We start from the raw sequence: 12,548 nt of genomic DNA, 5'->3' as shown, positions 1-12,548 counted from the left end.
CACCTGCTGGCCGGCGCCTTTCTGGCCTTGAGCCCCTGCATCCCGTTCTGTGCTCCGGTGAGCATTTTGCCCCTCATTGTCTTCCGTTTCCAGGCTTAAGTTTCCACCCCTGCTGTACTCTTCCAGTTCCAGTTCCAGAAGGCAGGACCTGAGTTTCTGACTTCCCTGGCTGTCCCCTCTGTGCTTGACGAGCAGCAGCGGCCCAGTGAGGGTTTCTGAGATGATGACAGAGTGGCCTGTTGACATTCTAACCTCCTGTCCCCCGACCCGAATGGGCCATGGTCACGGAAGCTCGGGCTGTGTATTTAGTCATTCACCTTCCATGCTTCGTTTTTGATTGCTTAGGATGAAGGCAAGCCTAAGTAAACATCCAGAGCCATCATTCATCATTCGGAGACACGGGTCGGGGCAGATGGCTTTGTTGGGAAGTGAGAGATGGCGGACAGAACCCACCTTTCAGGGCCCATAATAACCACCTGGCCTGCTGCGTTCTGCCCAGGACCCGATTCCATGTGTCTACGTTGTAGCTGGGAGCTGAGGGGACCCAGGAGGAGGGGGAGTCCCCCAGCCCTGCAGCTGTTGTCCATGGAAATGCTTCCTGAAGTGCACACCACTCTGGTGGCATTTTGAGTTTGCAAGGTTTTCATAACTTTTTTTTTTTTTTGGAAGATTGCAATTTTTAAAACGTCTTGGTTAAGAAGTAGGATATTCCCTGAGGTTGGGGGCTGCTTTGCATTTCTGGATAACATTGTGCTTATCTCACCAAAGAGATTTAGGAGCTGCAGATTCATTTTGGATAAATATTTAAAAATACAGAATGGCTCCCTTATTACTTTATTCAGGTCTCGGGCTTCAGAAAGTGTGTGTCCCAGCGACTCTGTTTCTGACATGGTTTCTGTATATGCTTTGCAGGTACGGCTTGTTCTCTGAGGCCGGGGGAGGGGAGTGGTCTGTGATACAGAGCCAGATGAATGAATAATGAATCATTTTATGCTCTTAGAAAGTAAGCATTCTGCCCTTTGCTCTGCCGCTCTGGCTGGGTTTTCTAAACAGCGAATATTACCACACAGTCCAGCAGCGAGGCTGCCGGGGTGGAAGGGAGGCCTTCCCCCCACCGAATAGCCCTCTAACAAAGCTCAATGGGGCGGGCAGGGGGTGCTTCCCAAGGCCTTAGTTGGAGAGGAGTCAGGCGTGAAAGGGAACTGGAATCAGTTGGAAAAGCTGACCCCAGAGGCTCCAGCTGTGGGTCTCCCTCTCTTGCCTCTTGAACTGTTGCCCAGGTGACAGGTTGCCAGGGTGAAAATTTGACCCCAGGAAGGAGCATCTGAGAGGTCACATGGCTGGAGGCCCTGGCTGAGGTGGAGCCAACAGAGTGCGGCAAAGGAGGGTACTCCGAGGGAGGAGGTGGCCGTGGGGCTCTGGACGAAAGCAGCTGGCACTCATGCCTGGGCAGGGTGACTCCCCACCGTGCCCACCACCCTGCATTCATCACAGCGTTCAGAGAGAGCCAGGACTCCAGTCCCCGTCCTAACAGGGTCTGAGTCTTCTACCCACCAAGTCATCTGAAAGGCTTTCAGCCTTCTCCGCGTTTGTGGGCGAGGGTGGCGGAGGTGTGGGGGAGAGCTCTTGACTTTGCACGGTCTCCCAAGATGCACACCTGAACTCCCTTCGCCTGGTGCAGGCAGGATGTTTCATTTCCTCCTCCTTCAAAAGCCTTGGGAGGTTTTATAATTTATGTCTCGGAAGAAGGAATGAAGGAAGGAAGGGTGACATTGGGGCCCAGTCTGACAACTTAAGTCCTCACTCGGAGACATTGGTCTCAGGGCAACCTGCTTTGTCTTCTCTGCTTGCTTCCCGTTTGACCGTTACTCTCTGTATCAGTCATGGGTGCTGGCCCGGCTCCCTGCCTTGTGACCCCGGCTGTCCACTTCCTGACCTCAGATCGGGGTCGAGAATGTCCCGTCTCAGATATGGGCGCAGCGGTACCTGCTTGCCCACCTCCCAGCGTCACTGTGGGAAACAGCCAAGAGACCAGGTAGGAAAGTACAGTATCGACCATCATATGTAGTACCAGTGGTTCTCAAAGTGTGGTCCAGGGACCAGGAGCATCGCCATCACCTGGGAGCAAGGGAGAAGAGCGGGCTCTCAGGCTGGCCTCGGAGCGGGGTGGCTGGAGCCCAGCCGGCTGTGACTGTGAGGCCTCCATGAGTCCGACCCGTGCGGGAATACACCTGCCGCCACTGTTAGCAGTTAGGTTCTCAACCTTGTGTTTCTTCCCCCAAGCATTTTGTGGGGCTTCTGTGCAGTTGGCGTTATTTGTTCTTTCACGTTCCAAAGCAGGAAAAGAAAAGTCTAATTGGATAGACTCTTGCACGGTATGGAGAGCCCAGTTTTACATTGAGGACACCAAGGCCCAGACTTAAGTTAGGCCTTTTAAGCAAGGCCCCCGAGCTCGGGAAGGGCTGCGTCCTGCTGCATGGCCCATTCGTCCTGCCCACAGGTCCCTGCCTGGAGCCATCACCCATTTTATCCATGGGCAAAGTTAGAATCAAAAAGAATCAAAAGCCAGGATGCCGCCCTTGGACAATCCTCCTTCATTGTCCAGACACTGGACTTAAACTTCCTATCTCGCTGGGGAAGCCCAGGCTCAAGATCCGGGTCAGATTGCGAACGTCCTTAAGTGACCGCCCAGCTAGTTGGAAAAGTTACTCAAATCCTGGAAGAAGAAGAATGTTCCTTTTTTTTTTTTTTTTAAGATTTTATTTATTTACTCATTTGGGGGTGGGAGGAGCAGAGGGAGAGGGATAAGCAGACTCCCTGCTGAACCTGACCCGGGGCTCCATCCCACAACCCTGAGATCCTGACCTGAGCTGAAGTCAAGAGTCAGAGGCCCAACCCACTGAGTCCCCCAGGCGCCCAAAAACTTTGCTTTTTTTAAATGCCAAAAGCCATGTCCGAGACTCTTCCGTTGGGTGGAGGTCTCTTCTGAGTGTGAGTCTGACAGCGCCGCCTCCTGATTTCCTCCTTGAAGTCCACAAACAACACAAAGACGCCAGTAGAGGCATCTGTGTCCAGCTTGTTAACTTTTCCTCGAAGGTTCAACGTTGTCTCCTTTGGCAGCCCATTCTTAAGCAATTTTCCTCAGTTGAGTCTGGGAAATGGTCCGCTGGACTGCTGTGGAAGCCACTCCTGTCTCACGCGTGGCCGTTTGTTTCTGTGATAATTAAATGCCTACAGTTTTCCAGAACAGGGCCCACCAGCTGCGGCCAGAGAGGGTAGAGACCCAAAGGAGGAGGAGAAGCCCTGTCTGGCCGCAGGTGTAGGAGTCTGTGTGTCTGAGACAGCAAGGGACGGGTAGCACCGGGTCCTTCTGTCACATGCACAGACACGTGAGCCTCCACGCAGGGAGGAAGGCCAGCCGGCCAGCTGCACACAGTCCTGATGACCACCGGCTCGGTTCGCTCCTGCGTCGGGGGCCCCATAGGAGCCCACAGGCCGGGATCGTGAATGGAGAGACACGTACATAAATCAGTGCAGTGTCTGGTTGTTTGTCTCAATCCCCCCTTTCCCTTTGTGCTTTAATACTCCAGTACGGGTTTCCTGCAGGAGTGGGGAAAGGAACCCATGTTCTGTAAATCACATACTCTGTAAAATTCCAAATGCTGTGTAACTAGGGGAAATATCAAGGGACCAGCTCTGCATTCTGGGTAAGAAAATGTCACCACCTAAGTCAGGTGAGATTTCCGACACGTCCCCTTGGCGGTATTCATCCCCTACTTCCCTGAACAGGCTTCCCGTTCATGGTGGTGTATGTGTGGATTTTGATCACGTTGGATGTAAAGACCATTGCCAGTCTACCAAAGTGTTACTTACATATTTATATATTTTAGTTTTATTAATTGGCGTTCTTAAAAGGGACTGATTTCCTCTGATAACAATGAAGAACGTGGGCTGAAGTCAGGCCAGGAGATCCCACTTTGTTCCTTTTTAAATTATATTTTATTGTATTTTTTCAGTGTTCCAAGATGCATTGTTTATGCACCACACCCAGTGCTCCGTGCAATACGTGCCCTCCTTAATACCCACCATCGGGCTCACTTATCCCCCCAGCCACGTCCCCTCCAAAACCCTCAGTTTGTTCGTCCACAGTCTCTCAAGCTTCGTTTCCCCCTCGGATGGCCCACGTGTGCAGTGGAATATTACGCAGCCATCAGAAAGGATGAATGCCCAATTTTTGTCCCCCACTTTGTTCTGAGGCTCATGGTGCTGAGCTGCTCTTGGGGCAGGGGCATGCCTTCCTGGCTGAGGTCAGGGATAGCAGCTCTAGGTAGCCCTGTGAGCTGACCGAATTTGTCTTTGGGACCATTATCTGTCTGGGTTTCGAGCCATGATGCCGGTTTTCTTCTTTCTCTCCTCCCTGCCTCCTCTTGGCACGGCTGGCATTTAAGCAGGCACCTCTGGGTACGTGCCCACTTTTGCCCTAAGCCAGCCACGGCCTGGCCCTTTTTGCCCCATTGTATAAGTAAGGCTCATACAGAAATGGTCAGCAGACTCTCCCGGTAGAAGGTGGGACAGAATGTTCCCAGCTCTGTATACGCGATAGGCATGACTCTTCATCACAACCTGACTTACAGACACTGTAATTTGAATTTCATGTAATATTCATGTCCCAGAATACTCTTAACTTTCATCTTCCACCTCCACTATTTTTAAAAATACAAAAACATTCTTTGTTCCTGGGTGGTACAAAGACAGATGACGCCCTAGATTTGGCCCTGGGGCCGAAGTTTGCCTCCGGTGGAGGACAAGAATTTGTCTGGTTCTGCTTTTTGCTTTCGGTCTACTACTCTGGTGCCTTGCGGCATAAGGCGTAGGGATGAGGGAGAACCCGTTCCTGCTGTGGAGAGACACCAGAGATTGGCTGACATGGGGTACAAGCGATCCTCTGGCTGATGGAGCCATACATGTCCATCGTGGTGGCTTGGAAACCTTAAAAAAACCCTGTCATCCCCACAGCAGCCCCTGAGATGGTCGGGATCGTGAGAATTCCTTTTCCGATTTGCAGATACAGCACAATGGTTTTCTAGGGCTGCCTTAGCGAAGGATTCGCTGGGCGTCGTGAGCACCAGGAATGTGTTGTCTCGTGGTGTGGAGGCCGGAAGTCTAAGATGGAGCGTTGGCAAGGCTGGTTCTTCCTGAGGCTATGAGGGAGCATCTCCTCTGTGAGTCTCTCCTGCTTTTGGTGATTTGCTGGCTTTTTGTGACATTCACTCCAATCTCTGTCTTCATTCTCATGTGGCGTACCTCCGTGTGTGTGTACCTCAAAATTTCCCCCTTTGTAAAGACTCCCATCCCATAGGAGCAGGACCCACCCTGAGGACCTCATTTTAATGCCATTACCCCAGTAAAGACCCTATTTCCAAATAAGGTCACATTCTGAGGTCCTGGGGGTTAGGGCAAGACTCCAACATAGGAATTTGAGGAAGCATAGTTCCATGTATTAATAGGGGATGTGGAAAGCCTGGTTGAGTGTCTTGTTGGTGATTGTCCTGGAGTGAGAACGTAGGACACAGCTGTCACCTCTGTCTTTGTATGAATATAGTTTCCCGTCAAAATGTCATGAGCCTCTCACTGTTTATGCCCCCAGATTTCCAGACCTCCTCAGGTAAGGTAAACTCTCTGTATCTGTGTCTTCAGCTGAGACTGGAAGCTGGTAAAACGGCTACTGGCAGACGGACAGGGGACATTGGGCTGCGGGTGAAGACAAGGTGTGTTCAGAGAGTCCCAAAGACAACAGAATTTTGTGTTCTCCGAATTGCTTTTTGACAGTTTGGTGGTTCCCATCCACTTTGTCCATTGACAGCCCTGATGTTTCATGACACAAAATCAGGGAGTTGGGCATCTTCTAGACTTGGGACTTGATGCCAACTTGATCATCCCACATGAAGTCCTGTGGTTTCTTCTGGGGGCCTTGGGGACTAGGGAGTATGGCCACTCCCTGGGGATAGCAGTGCTTGGTCCAGAGATCATGTCTGCTTTGCCTCTCAGGAGTGCTGGTCTTTGTGCGGAAACGTAGGACATTCAGAGGTCGACCACAGAGCTAGGGGGTTGGAGAGGGACCAACGGGGTCCTTTCCACGTAATCCATTCTCCCCTGGACCTCACTGGTGGGACCATTTACAGCCAGATCCCCTTCCCTCCCTGAGCTCCCAGCACCAAGTTGCCAAAGGGTTCCGTGAGTATGTGTGTGTCCTTGTGTGCCCGTGCCCCCACACTCCCGTGCCTGCCCAGAGTCCAGCATGACCATCTGAGTCAGCTTGTTGGGCAACATTGGGTCCTCCCATGTTAGGTATGAGGTAAGAGTTGACCCAGTCACCCCTAGTCTGGGGAACCTGCCAGAGACTCACAGGATGAAATTAAACTCTACCTAACTGATCCTTTGGAAGGAGCAAATGGCAAGCCCCAGAGAGCTCCCAAGGCCCTTCCCTCAAAATGCTAAGTGACTCAGCCCTTAAAGCAACAGGGAATACGAGTGTTGTGGTTAGCTCTTCATAAAGAAAAAACCTGGCAACTTTTTGCGGTTCTGATGACGTAGCGGTCTGCAGTTTCTCAGCAAACGTGTATTCTTGTGGCTGCAAGAGAGGCTTTGGGCAGCCTGGGGGTGCAGGAGGCCGAGGCAGGGAATACAGGATGGGGGTGGGGGTGCTCCTCCAGGGAACTCGGGGCTTGCCACTTCCTGACCACCTGGCTCGGCACGGGGGCCCCCGCACACAGACCAGAGCAGGGGAGCGAGGCTCCGCAGAGCTGGCATCCGTTCAGAATGCTGCAAGAGATTCCCACGACCCCAGCCAAGATTTGGGGGAGGGGTGGGGAGTAGGAAAGGAGGCACCCCAGTTTTATATAGGCTGGTGTTGTGACAGGAGGGATGACTTAACAATCAGAAAAAAAGAAGTGCTCTACGTCATGTTCTACTCACTGTGGAACAGATCAGCAAGAGAAGAGACGGGACACACAAGCCCCCGCAACCCTCTGCTGAGAAGCCAGGTCTGCTAATACTGTCACCGCCTCCTGTCCCTTTTCAACATGTTCCCCCCCTTTTTAACACGAGGAGAGCTCTCAAGTGGCATCGATCTTCCGAGTGCCGCAAGTGTCTGGACGAATATTCGAGAGTCCCATGAGTCTTCCTCGGACCCACGGGTAGCGAAGCAGACAAGCACATCCACGGTCAGCGCGCCGGCTGGACCGCAGTATCTTGTTCCCCATGTCTTGAACATCCCATCCCCAGCCCGGATCTTTCTGTCTCTTTTGGGATCTAAGTCTTTTGTCGTGTTTGAATAAACATTCTTACGTCCTTGAGCGTTGGTTGACTTTGATGGAGCTCTTCCCTTTGCCTTTGCGATTTTGGATGTCGCTTGTGCCACGTTCTGTTCCGTCTCGAGATTAACTGTGTCCATGACGCATTTTTCTCTTGGCTTCGGGTTGATTTCTTTTCCTTTGTGCACACCTTGCTGTACATCTAGAGTCCGTTTTATTGTTGAAGCCCCGAAGTGGGGGGTCAGGGGGAGCAATGTCCTGAAAACTGGCCAGCCGCCCCAGCGCTCTTGCCGTCGCATGGGAGATACCCGTTTGGAAGAGGGTCTGTCTGTCCCTGCCATCTGTTCTCAGGGGAGGGGGCTGGAACGTCGCAGGCCCGGTGACCCTGATTTGGGGAGGGCATCCAGGATGCAGTTTCAGCCTCACATTTCACCACATGATTGGGCCAGGAGGCCAGGGGTGGTGGGTGGGGGTGGGGGGGGAGTCCGGCATGGTGACTGTCAGTCCCGCGCCATCCTGGGGTAAGGGATCCTTCACAGATGTGGGCTGCGTAGTGTCCCGTTGGTTGAGTGGGGCTGGACGCTGCTCCTGAGTGACCGGGAGTCGTGTGTGAGGAGGAAGCCCCGCTGCTGGCGGGGAGACTGGGATGCATCCCTGGGGTTCAGGCATGAGAGGATTCTGTCGAATGGCCAGGCTCTGTAGCAGAAGTGACCGCAGGTGAGGGGAGACACCGCTGGGGGAAGATAGCAAAAGAGCCGATAAAAATAGTAAATAAAATAACAAATAAAAAAAAATAGCAAGTAACAGATTAAAAAATGGCAAATAAAAATAGCCTTGTTGCAGGCTGTGATACAGGTCTGTGTGAGAGGTTTTCTGGGGACGCGTGTGCTTGGGGTCTGCGTCCCTGGAAGGCCAGAGCCAGCCTCTGAGACCCCAGGGGAGGCCCTGCCTCCTGTTCTCAGCAGCAGGGAGCTGGGAGGGGGCAGCATCTCATCCCTGCGCACAGTCTGAGAAGGGAGAGGAGGGGAGGGGAGAGGTGGGGAGGGGAGGGGAGGAGAGGAGAGGAGAGTGGGAGGGGTCTCCAACGCCCCGTTCCAGGCCAGTCCCTTCCTTCTGCCGGCCTTGCTCCTGCAGCAGTGATGGAAGGTGCATCTGGGGCCACATCGCCGCGCCCACCACTGTCCCCACCTTATCGTGTGAACATGGCTGAGGGCATAGTTCACCCTAGACGTGGAAGAGGGAAAGTGCCATCATGAGGTGTCGCTGACCAAGGCTCTGAATCCCACATTCCCCTTCTGTCTTGCAGCATCTGCCTTCTGTGGATGGGAGGACAGGTCCTGGGACTTGCACTCTGACGTCAGGAAGCGGGTGGCCTGTCGGAGGTAAGCTGTGCAGCCTGGGTGTTGGAAGAGCAGCTGTTCCCACCTGCTGTGTGTGGAGGCCACTGTGTTATGGCCAGGGTGCAGGGACTCCTGCAGGGAGATGGGTGGGCCCCGTATGCCCACACGGCAGTTCCTGAGGGAGGAGTCACTTCCAGAAGCTTCTTGGCCTTTTACAGCTCTGCAGACCTCTCCCTCACGGCTCTGTCTTCACATCCTTGTCAGCTCTCAGTTTCCCCAACCTGGGAAGGTCAGATGGCACCAGGGACTTCCCTTTCTGGTGCCACCCAAGGAACATCTGGCTCTACCAGAAGACAGGCAGCTAGTTCTCTGCCCTGACAGCTATGGGGCAGAGCCGGGGTTGGCCGTCCCTTTCCTGTTTGCACAGAGGAGTTAGTCTTACAACAGAAGAGGTTATGAGCTCCCAAACAGCGGCCACCAGTGATGACGTGCAGATTGAGAGAGCTCTGTGTGGCCGTGGTAATGGCTTGCCTACGCCGGGACTCGGGGCGGGCGTCAGGCCTGGGACCACAGTGGCAGACTGGGCATCCTGCTGCAGCCAGGAAAGAGTGAATGGTGGCCTCATAGCATGTCCCCAAGTATTTTCTTGGCTGTTCTTTTTTTCTTCTTCTTCTTAACTGTTTACTATTAAAGCACAGTTGACATGCAGCGTTATGTTAGTTTCAGGAGTACATCGTGGTGATGGGACAAGTCTGTCCTGGGCTCACTGATCCCAGGGTCACTGTGGTCCCCGTCTCATTTCACCCAGAGGTGGATGTTAGCGGCTCTGGGTTCCTTCTCCCTTGACCAGCGATAGAACAGTCACCGCAGTGGGGCAGCCTTCTGGGGATGAAGAGCCTTCTGTGCCCTTGCCAGGTGAAAGGATCGGGTAGAATTAAATGGATCCTCTGCGTACAGTGGGTGGAAGAGGCAGTTCATGAGGAGCCGCTCAGAGGCTGCCTCCTTCCCCCTCACGTTGGAATAACAAAAACCCTTCCAAGTAAAATGGGGAGCTACCCGGATCATTCCAGTTTTTTCCTTAAGTCTTCCGCATCCTTTGTTTGACTTGGGATGGGTGACTGGATTTTGTTCCAAGGCTTTTCTCTCCCCACCCTTTCTATCAGGTCTCATTGTCTTCTAGTATCTGCTTTCCGACAGAAAGAATGTTGGGGGTGCCTGCACGTTACACGCCTGGGGCCTTTTCAGTAGTGATGTGAGGAATTCAGGAGCTTTGTGGTCCCAGGGTCAGTCCTCTCCACACTCTCTCAAGACTTAAAATACTTCTGCCCTTGCCTTATAAGTACAGCTCCTTGCCCTGGAGGCTGTGGTCTGTTTGGGTTGCGGGGAAACCCAGCGAAAGGCATCCAGATTCCTTGCATTCTTTTGGCCTGGCACCATCCGGAATGCCAGGATTTCTGAAATCAGCCAGCAGATACGCAGCTCGGCTCTTTTCTCTAGATAAACTTGACCGACACCAGTGGGTTGTGCAACATACTCGCTATCTGACCCCCAACGTGGTCTCCCCTCTGGGTTTCGATTCAGGGTGCAGCTTGGCGAGTGTGGGCCCACCACCCGGCCAGCCCCGGTGTGCCGAATAAGGCCAGTGGAGGTTCCTGGGTCCTCTGCCCGGGACCCCGCACCTGCTCCAGTAGTAACCTGAGCTGTATTTCTGTGGCTTGCTTTCTCTGGCACTGAACCAGGGTTCTTGGGAGCAGCAAGATGTCTGGGAAGACGAAGCAGGTTGGTTGGATGGGGCCCTCTACCTGGAGGTGACCCAGAATGGTGCCTCTTGTCTCCATCTTGGCATAAAGGGCTCCTGTGAGCCTGGGAGGCTTACTTTTACCTGTTCTGGGGGAGGGGGGTGGTGGAAGACGTGCCATCGGGCTGAGATTTTAGGAGAGTAGACATGTGTCCTAGGTCCTACAGCATTTAGAGAACTTATCGACTGGCCGTGGTCAAAACAAGGCATTGTGATACATGCAGCCAATTTTTGTGGCCCACCCCCCCACACACAACCCAGGAACATAAATGCAGTTTTCTGTGTGCATCTGTAATATTTGAGATCTGATTTATCTCCAGTTCACTGTGAGGTGGAGCTTCCGGGGGTTTCAGTGTGTATGTCCAGAGTTCTGCCTGATTGTGTGATTTTCTGTGTCCTTCCAGCAAGTCTCAGCCTGTTAGCGATCCCCTTGTTACTTCCATCACAAATCGTTCATTAAAACACCTGCTCCGAGGCTGCGGCTCAAGATGGTGGACCAAGTGAGGGAGCAGAAATGAGCCCTACCTTTCTCTTCACTTTAAGACCTGTGTGAATGATTGTGTAACCAGCAGATACCAGAACTTGGCCTCAGCTCCTCAGGGAGCGTGCCAGCCAAGGACAGAGCCCAGTTCCTCCTCCAGGGGAGGCTACAGCTGGTTCCCACAGTTCTGCCAGTGGCTAGGAAGGCTTCAGCCAATTGCCTTCCCGTTTTGTTTGCTCGAGCCCTGGAGGAGGGCCCTATCCTGTCCGTTTTACAGATAAGACGTGAGGCTCATTCCCTAAGCCACCCCTTCCTGGCCCACCCCCCCTTATCTGTTCCTGGTTAGACACACGCCTCATGCAGTCAAGGGTCCCCAGTCCCATGCTGGCCCAATAAAAACAAATGACAAGCCATGAATGTGAGCCATCTTGCTAATTTTTAGAGGGGACACCAACTTTTTCTCCTAGAACTGTCCATTTACCTAAAAGTCAAGGATATGATTCAAGAATGAGTTGATCTTAAATGAAGTTACCCTTTAGCCACCTGGACCCCTCTTCTCTCTCTGGGTAGGGCCCACTCTGGCCAGGCACCCTCGGCCTGGACTATGTGGAGAAGCACCAACGGGGTCTTCTTTTCAGGGGCTACTTTTCAGCCCAGGGATCTCCAGACGTTTCTGATGGGCTGGAGTTTTGGGGGGTTTGTTTCGTTTCGAGGTGAAATTCACATAATATCCAGGAAGCATTTTAAAGTGTGCCGTTTCCTGGAATGGAGTGCCTTCTGCTCACGTCGGTGCTTAGCCAAGCCCCAGAAGAATCCCCTGTCCCCGTGAAGTAATTATTCCCATCACCCCTGCCCCCATCCCCTGGCAGCTACTAAGCCATGACCTTTGAGGATGGAGCTAGGCTCCAGTCCGTGTGGTGGGAGATCCTGCTGTCAAAACAGAGCGGCTCAGTCGGACATGGTCGCCCAGGCCTGCTGGGATTGTCCCTGGCCAGATGCCCCCAGGGCACTGCGATCCTGCACCTGCTGAGGCCTGCAAGACACCCCCAGGGGCAAGGTCTGACCTCACATTGTCCCAGAGGGCGGCCCCCCCAGCCAGGCCTTGAATCTGAGATATGGCTCTGCCGAGGTCTCCCCTCAGTGCTACCTCACTCAGTAAAGAGTGCGGTTGAATCTGAGTGAGGTCAGGATCCGGCTCCGTGGAACCCCGGGGAATGTGGACACAGGAGAAAGCCGAGCCTCCCTCCAGGTGCTGAGTGACACTCAGGCGTTCGTAAAAGCCTTGTGTGTTAGCCTCCTCGAGGCCCGCCCTCTTCAGCCTCCTTCGAGAGCGGGAAGTCTTGAGAACAGATGAGAAATGTTTAACATAACTTGGTTTGGAGATAAAGGTGTGAGTGACAACTCCGCCATTGTTTTTTTCAAGAGCCTCCCAATCTCTTGCTGAAACTCGCTCAGATTACAAAGAACTCCCCAGTCTAATCAGAAAACCCCTCATTTCCCTATCTCTCTGGCTTGACTTTTCTCCTTTATTAGTTCAGTACTTAAAGCCCACGGGGCTTTGGGAAGGGCAGAGTGAATGCATTTTATTCTGGGTGAGAAAAGTTGTCTCTGGGAGC

The 12,548-nt window shown here is 53.1% G+C and overlaps 1 protein-coding gene across 3 annotated transcripts in view; it reads left to right on the top strand.

Annotated features, from left to right (window-relative positions):
* SH3BP4 (SH3 domain binding protein 4) overlaps positions 1-12,548 on the top strand; it is an 83,011-nt gene that overhangs the window by 27,962 nt on the left and 42,501 nt on the right. For 2 of the 3 annotated variants that reach the window (XM_045066936.1, XM_045066934.1), the window contains exon 2: positions 8,620-8,695. The exons of the other annotated variant lie outside the window; for it this stretch is intronic. The gene's annotated coding sequence lies outside the window, so the exon portion shown is untranslated. The remainder of the gene's footprint in view (positions 1-8,619; positions 8,696-12,548) is intronic. 3 annotated transcript variants of the gene reach the window in all.

Source organism: Mustela putorius, unplaced genomic scaffold (assembly GCF_011764305.1).
Source record: "Mustela putorius furo isolate JIRA1106 unplaced genomic scaffold, ASM1176430v1.1 tig00003869_pilon_pilon_pilon, whole genome shotgun sequence".
NCBI lineage: Eukaryota > Metazoa > Chordata > Mammalia > Carnivora > Mustelidae > Mustela > Mustela putorius.
Note: the sequence above shows the minus strand (reverse complement) of the source record. Positions and strands in the feature narration are given on the sequence as shown.